Genomic DNA, 8,594 nt, shown 5'->3' with positions numbered 1-8,594 from the left:
TTAAAATCAGCTCCGCAATTATTTTCTTTAAATTCTTCGGAATACTATTGATTAATATCTATTATATATATTAAAAAAAAAAAAAAAAAAAAAAAAAAAAAATTAAAGAAATTCAAGTTTTAGCCAGGGGTTCAGTCTTTATTTTTATACAATTCTAATGTAAAATGATCCAAACTACTATATTTTTAAAAAATCTTTAAAAAAAAAAAAAAAAAAAAAAAAAATGCATTGTGCAAAACTGCTGCATGCACTTATGTATAAACGCTTTTAATTGAACACAAGTTGCTATGTTGAGAAAGAGGTTCATTTATACTTTAAAGGAAACAATAAATCAGTCTGGATTTAACTCTGCTCGATTCAATAGATTTTGTTGATATGCTTTATGACCCGCCATGCTTCCTCTCAAATTTACTTCTCAACCCTTTGACTAAGAGTAGAGTGTAATATCTGCTTTAAAAAGTGTGGTAACAGAAGTTATTTGATACGCTTAATCTGTTCGGTCTTCAATCAGTGAAGGAGGAATCTTTTTTAGACTAGAGCAATCATTATTTTTATCCTAATCCAGAAGGAGTGTTGGGAGGTGGGGGGGGGGGGCTATATTTCCCCTAACATTAAAAACCTCTACTCATGTGGGGCGAAAAATAAATATGGACCCATCATGCCCCCTTCTCATGTTTCTACTTACTTTGCTCCTTTATAACTACTTGTTAATTTCGTTCCTTCTCTCCACATTAAAAAAAACGACCCTGGTGTCTAAGTCTACCCTCGTGAGGAGGCAAAGTAAACACAAACTACTTGTTAGTATTTCAACCACTTCCGCAGAAGGTCCATCTGATTATCTTCTGGTCAGAGTCTTGAGGGTAAGAAGGTCAAAATGAAGGCGATATTGAGATCGAAAATTAGACAGGAAAAAGGGATCTTGGTCGCGCGCGCGCGTGCGTGCGTGCGTGCGTGCGTGTGTGTCACCAGTCATTAAACCCCCTGTTGTGGGCGTCTGTGTTTGTCAGAAAAGACAGAGAGAATCGAAACAGAAAGGGAAGAGTAAAAAACAGTCAAACGATGATGACGATGACAACGAGGGAGAGAATCCAACTGATGCAGCCAGAAAAGGAAGGGATGCTAGTCAGAATAAAACAGGATGGAATGGGAAACATTTAACATGCCGGTAGCTGGTTACCTTACGGCTGCGTAATATTCGATCGATACTTGGATTGCAAAACAATATTGATGATGGCAATGTGCAAGAGATTGAACAACAGAGTAAACAAAAATATAGGTTTCTGTTTCTGAATTTTTTAGATGAGGATTGATCATTTGGATTTGGACTATTATTCTCATCTTGAGTGTTATTCTCACGATGTTTCGACCGATGTAACCTCCGGCCTATTTTGGGTGTATATTGTCGAACTGAAGGATCTTTGTGTTAAGCAATTCGCAGTTGTATTCTTAGCATCGCCCGCGCTGGGAATCTTCTCCTCCAGGAGTGTCACTTCGGATTGAATTTTACTTAACGGATGAAGTACTAAATAAAATTCAGTTGTAAATAACACTCTTCTTGAGGTTAGAGTGCCAATCCTTAGTGCGGGCAATATAAAGAATACAGTTGCAAATTGCTTAAGACTTCTATCCGGTCACGACTGGCGGAACAAGAACATGCTGCTTCTGGAGATTAAATAAAGGGTTCCATTCTAAACTCGTACAAATTCCTTCGTTCGACAAGATACATCTGAAGAAGGTCAAAGATTACATCGGTCGAAACGCTGTGAGGATAACACTCAAGATGAGAACGATAATCTAAATAATCCAAATGGACAGTTATGTTGAAAAAATGTCTATGCACACTGCACACATTAAGCAAAAAAAACAACAAAAAAATTTTTTTTTCGAACAGAATTGTAATGAATCGGCAATCTTACACATGTAGAAACAACCACCACCACCACACAATTTTGAATAGGACAGGAGGTCTGGTTAGTGCTTTCTCTCATTGGTCTTTCTACCCTTCTCGACTATTTGGTGTGGGAGTGTCAGTTGATGCCGACACTACCATATATTTTTTTTTTTTTTTTTTTTACTTGAGGGTCACCACTTATAAAGGCCAGGAAGTCATTCAAGGATAAAAGTAGTGAACAGAAATTTTGAATGAACATGAAAGGCAAATCACAGAACGCATATGAGAATTAGGTTTTTATTTAGAATTATATATATATATATATATATATATATATATATATATATATATATATATATATATATATATAATCTTCATGATGTACGTACTTGTCACAGAACGGAGATGTCATATTCTAAAAAGCACGTAAATTGATCAAGTATTTTTTTTAATTAAGAAAATCAAATTTTATAAGCGGAAAGGAACCGTCTCACATCGTCATCTTGAAAAGAAAAAAAAAAGAGCGGATAAGTACACAATAATTCAAACTTACGAGATCAGCCTTGAAATATAAACGATTTTACATCAATTGTTTTAATCGTTAAACGAGGATTCTCTTTACAAAAATAAAAATGCTTCAATTTACGTGATTTTTGGAATATGTAATCTATGTTCCGTAACAGGTACATGCACAATAAAAATTTTCCGGTATTTTTTAAAAATTTATTTAAGTTGAATTTTAAATCAGAACGGAAAATTTCTTTCAAAAGCTTGGTTTTTGAGCTAGGAGCAAAGTGTAGTGTCTGTTCCAATACTGTACTTCACTGTTTTTGCCCTCTGATCAGTAAAAGAGAAATCTTTTTAGACTGGAGTAATTTTTATTGTTTTCGTCCTCAAATCCTTTTTGCAAGCTAGACTCCATCCATATTAAAACCCAACCTGCTATCTGCCCTCGTGGGGAGAGTAGTTAACAGGAACGATAATTTTGCTAAATGCGGAGATTTTTTTTTTTTTTTTAATTTACTATTTAGTATTTATTTAAATAAAAAAATAATGTAAGGAAAAAAAATGGAATTATTTTTTACATTCTATTTTTAAAAATTTGTAAACATGATTGTATTTTAAATTATTTTTGTTTAAGCCTTAAAACTGAACAACGACGTTTTCAGATATATTTACTCAACTTTAAAAAATTATTTCAAAAGGCAATATTATAAATTCCCTAGAGTTAACAGATTAAACAAAAAAAGATATTTAAAATTCAAACAATTTTGTTCAATGTCCACAAGAGCATGTTTGTTTCTTCTGAAGACTTCGAACGCCATTGAGTAAACATCCGTTTTATTTTATTGTGAAAAATTAAATATAATGAATTATTTATGCGGCATTTGAATGGTACATTTATTTCCATTAACTAGCTTAAGGAATTCGGGGTCATTATATATATATATATATATATATATATATATATATATATATATATATATATATATATACACCAGCGGTATTATACCTAAAAAAATAAAAAATAAAAAAAAATACAGTGGATATATTTTCATAAAAATAAGCCCACATCAAGAAAAACAGATCGACTAAAGTTTAGCAGTGACTACAGAACATAATGTCGAAACACAATTACTAAGAGTGTGGGAGGGTGGCGATAAGATACAGCTAGTGATGAAGATGAATTGCTTTGCATCTCTGCTTGCTGTTCTCCAGTAACAACTTACATCTTGTACTTATATACTCTTGTGGGTTGTGGAAAAAAAAGTTTAAGAAGATGCTTAGAGTGTTGCAAATTGGTAAATAAAATGAAGAAAAGTAATAAGACATTATTATTATTATTACAATTATTATTACAATTATTACCACTAGTATAATTACCACTACCACCACCACTACTACTACTACTACTACTACTACTACTACCACCACCACCACCACCATTATTATAATTATTATTCTAGGAGTTTTCACACAATCCATCATCAAAGATTTCTCTATGAGAACAACCTGTTGTGTTCCCTGGAGTCTGGGTGACAAGTCTCACCAGATTTCCAGTACTCTCCACCTCTTTCGATAACCTTTGCAAATGAATTTGCATTATCGCAACAGCCGTCTACCATAGATTACTCGTTGGAAGTAAACACCGATCTTCACTGGTGGTTTGGGTGGCAATAAGCCTCCCTAAGGTTCCAGTTCTTTTTGCATTCATCCAGTGGATGTCTGGTTAGTGCTTTTTCTACTCGGTCTTTCCCTCCTCGATTGTGTGGTGTGGCGTCGTATGATGCTACATTTTTCATTTTTAATTATTATCATAATTATTATTCACTCACTAGGAGTTCTCAAACAGGTCATACTCATAGATTTCTCACTGACAACAACCAGTTGTGTTCCCTGAAGGCCGGATGATAACAAGTATCTACAAATCTCTAGTACTCTCCACCTCTTTCGATAACCTTTGCAAATGAATTTGCATCATCGCAACAGCCGCTTACCATTGACTTCCCGCTGGCAATAAGCATTGATCTTCACTGGGAGGTAATAAGCCTCTCCAAGGTTCCAGTTCTCTTCGCACTCATCCAGTGGAGGTCTGGTTAATGCTTTCTCTCCTCTGTCTTTCGACCCTTCTCGATTATTTAATGTGGTGTCAGTCGATGCCGGCAATTTTTTTTTTTTTGGGGGGGGGGGGTTACAAGTTTGCAATTTCGGTTTTCTTGGTTCAAATTTATTATTATTTATTTATACCAATGCTCCATTTTAAACATGACAGGTTTCTGAACCATTACAATGCATTTTCATTTATTTGGGATGAAGAGGCAACACTATTGATGATGTCAATAAGAGAGAGAGAGAGAGAGAGAGAGAGAGAGAGACAGACAGACAGAGAGAGAGAGAGAGAGAGACCGACTAACAATAAACAAAAATATCGAAAGTAAAAAAAGGAATCTGGAGATGTACTTTTAAAAAATACATCCATATCAAGATAAAGAGATCGACCAAAGTTTAGCTGTGATTACATGAGATTAAAAAGAAGATTGATTGTACCTATTTACTATGCCTCCCCACGGGACAGAGTTAGACACCAGGGTCGTTTTTTAACGTGGAGAAAAGGTACAAAAATAAAAATTGTCTCAGTCGTGAAGGATTTCTCCTCCACTGAAAGAGAACAAGAAATAGAAGTGCAGCAAAAACTGCAGCATCTGAAGAACAGATACTACACTTACAAAGAAGATTGATTGTAAAAGAAAAGACGAAAAAAGATGCAGAAAATGATGGCAATGATGTAGCTCAGCATCTCATCGACTACGTTTCACTAACCAATTATACCTTCTTTTACTTATCCTCAAATCGGTTATTTACCATTCACTTTTATAAAATTAAAAAAAAAAAAACAATGTGTGTTGTATATTATAGATAGTAATATGAAAATATATTTATGGCAAGTAAGATATACACAAACATTCACGTTTCATTCCTGAATTTATGCATTTAGCCTGATTGTTTCCTTTGTGAATGAAACATGAGTGTTTCGGTTTAGCCCCCCCCCTTTACAAAGGAGCCATCACTTATCAAGGCCCGGAGGCCACTCGAGGATAAGAATTAATGAGTATACTATAGTCAATATCGTAGTAATCGTTAATAGTAGAAATTTGGTAAATTAGATTAGTTAAGGGGACGGCTCATCAAGAACTTGTTCACATTGGACTTGAAGATAACCATATTGTAGTCAAGCAGTATTGTGGAAAGCAGGAAAACGGAACAGAGTTTCACTGGCGTGCAGTTCTAAGAAAGAAGCATTGTTCATGGAATCTACATTTAGGCTTAAGCACAGATAAAGAGTGGGGGAAATTATTGATAATGGTTTCAACTAGACAAGTGTTTTTTGCAAAAGTTTGGAAAGGGGGACCATAGATTGGAGCTCAGACGAGCAGTTGCCATGAAAATAACGATAAAACAGAGATCGTTTCTGGGGAAAAGAGGTTGCAGGGAAGAGAAAAGGACATCCCCCCCACTAGTCTTTGAAGTCTATTTTGAACTCTGTCAAGGCAGGATAAATCTTTCTAGCTGCCCAGATTTACATAATACTAATGTTCAAAAGAATTGCAAACGATGGGTGAAATGGTCAGATGCAGACGTCTTAGCAAGAATTTGTTAATATTGTACTTGAAAACAATGTTGTAGTCAGCTGAGAAGCAGCTCTGTGGGATTGTATTTAATAGATAGGAAGTTCTTGGAAAGAAACTTTGTTCATGGATGTTTTGTTCAATTTTATGTGCATGGAAGAAGAAAAATTTTGTTACAGTGGTTGTAACTAGACGAGTTCTGGCTGTGAATATATTATGGAAAATGGAGTGGCAAAGATTGAGTTAAGTGGAGCACTTATGAATATTTTTTTCTAAACAAAGGGCAATTGTATGTGTGTATGTTTGTATGTCCAACTAAAAGTCAAAAATATGAAACAAACCATGACAAAGTTGGTATTATCTTTAATAGCGTTGCCCTGGATGTATAATATCTAAAGTTTAGAAAAAAAATTATGCATTCTCTGAAGATCATCTGGGTATGGTTTCGTCTTATTATTATGTACTAATTTGGAAAGAAAATGTCGCTTTATACCTCAAAAAATCTATCATATAAAAAGAGAGTTGTCACTTTAAAAAATTTTTTTTTACTGAAGTTACTTTTAAAAGATGAAGGGGCTAATCCCTCCTGGACCCAACACTTGATTCCATTAGGATTTAAATTTATATCCAAAGGCTCTTAAAAAATAAATGCTGTTCCCTTTATGGCTGCGATCTGTATTTCATTATAGCTGGTCTTTCAGGGATTGTTTCTAAGTATTTCTGAAGATTCTTTTTTTATTAGGCCAGTTGCTCCAATCACAACCGGTATAATGTTTATTTCTTTCAGAGAAAAAAATCGTTTTTAGATAATTTTTTAGGTCCTGATATTTTGTTATCTTTTCCCGTTCAGCTCTTATAAGGCCAAAGTCATTTGGGACTGTGACATCGATAATGAGCGCAGTCCAATGTCTAGCTTCATGGCCTTGTCTTATGTATCTGCCCGCCTGTATGTCTGTCATAGAACATGGTCACTTTTTCGTTTGATGTTATCCGAGGTGGTTCATATCCCCAGATATTCATCGATCTGTCAAGTTGCATCTCTCGACAGATCTTCCAATGGAAGATTCTACATACTTTGTTGTTACAGACAGTGTAAAAACTATCTGCCAATAAGATTGGGCATCCAGACATTAGGTGGTTTGGGCTCTCAATTGCTAAGTGGCAAAACCTGCACTGGTTATTTGATTTTAAGCCAGCCATTTTTTTTAATCCATTTGTGAATAAGCCCTGATCTTGACTGACTACAATGAGTCTTTCCTCATCATCGTCCTGGGCCATTGAAGTGAAGCATTCCTGTCTATATACTCCTCCAGGAACTTTCCTGCTCTATGTTGTTTCCATCCTTGTTTTCTTGTATCTGTGTGTATGTGTGTGTGTCCAGGTAGAGAGGAATGGGCTGGACGCAAGAGAAAATGTGGGTGTAAAAAAAAAGATAAAGAGTCAGATAGAGAAAGAGAAGATACAAGTTTTTAATAGAAATAGGTTACACTTTGTCCAGGGCAACGACAGGTATCTCTGCTAGTATGTACGAAATCAATGAAGTGCTTGATCATAGGTTCTACAAGAGAATTCAAATTATTTTATTTGAAAACTATACATTACAACATCTGTTAGGTGTATCAATTAGGGTTTCATCGTTACAATCAAATGGTCTCGTGATAGTACCGTTCATTACAGTATGTGCCAAGCAGAAATCGAAGAAAAGAAAAATGAAATTTCTTTGATCTCTGTGCCGTGCTGACACTTTAGCGAGGATTATAAAAGATCCATTCTAGTGGATTAGTGAATCTCTTGACAAAGGCTTCCTTTCTAGGGCAATTGCTCTCGACATATCAAAGGCCTTTGACAAAGTATGGCATAAGGGTCTACTTCACAAAATTTCCAGCTACGGTATAACTGGAAATGTTTTCTCAATCATTAAATCATTTCTCTCTGATAGGCTCATAAGAGTAGTGGTAGATGGACAAAAATCGGAGGCCTGCAATATAAATGCTGGAGTCCCTCAGGGGTCAATCCTGGGCCCAACTCTCTTCCTGATCTACATCAATGACCTCCCTAAACACATACTTAAATCATTCGTTGACATCTATGCTGATGACACGACCATCTACGGCAACACATCAAAGGCTGTAAATGACGAAGTTCTCTCGGATTCTCTCTCCTCTGATCTCGAGCGCGTGGTTCAGTGGGGGAAGATGTGGCTAGTTACCTTTAATGCATCCAAAACCAAACTCCTATCCTTACATCATCAACGCTCTGATCCCCAGCTGGCATCAATTGTGATGGATGGCTCTCGTCTGGGTGAGGCCCCGTGTTTTGACAAGCTTCTGGGTTTGACCTTTACTCCTGATCTGAAATGGAACACGTACATCAAGTCTGTTGCGAAGGTCGCAGGAAAGATGGTGGGATCCTTCTACCGCTCCAGAAGATATCTCACTACTGATGCAATTCTCTATCTATATAAAAGCCAAGTACGTCCAAGGATGGAATACTGTTGCCATATCTGGGCAGGAGCTGCCAAAAACAGCCTATCATGCCTTGACAGAGTACAAAATAGACTTCGTGGTTTAGTGGGG

At 35.8% G+C, this 8,594-nt stretch overlaps 1 protein-coding gene across 27 annotated transcripts in view; it reads right to left on the bottom strand.

Annotated features, from left to right (window-relative positions):
• Positions 1–8,594, bottom strand: part of LOC145248812 (rho guanine nucleotide exchange factor 11-like) — a 609,361-nt gene that overhangs the window by 361,688 nt on the left and 239,079 nt on the right. The window lies entirely within an intron of this gene.

Source organism: Euprymna scolopes, chromosome 27 (genome assembly GCF_053919585.1).
Source record: "Euprymna scolopes isolate OS-2025 chromosome 27, ASM5391958v1, whole genome shotgun sequence".
NCBI lineage: Eukaryota > Metazoa > Mollusca > Cephalopoda > Sepiida > Sepiolidae > Euprymna > Euprymna scolopes.
This window is presented reverse-complemented; position numbering and strand designations above follow the sequence as displayed.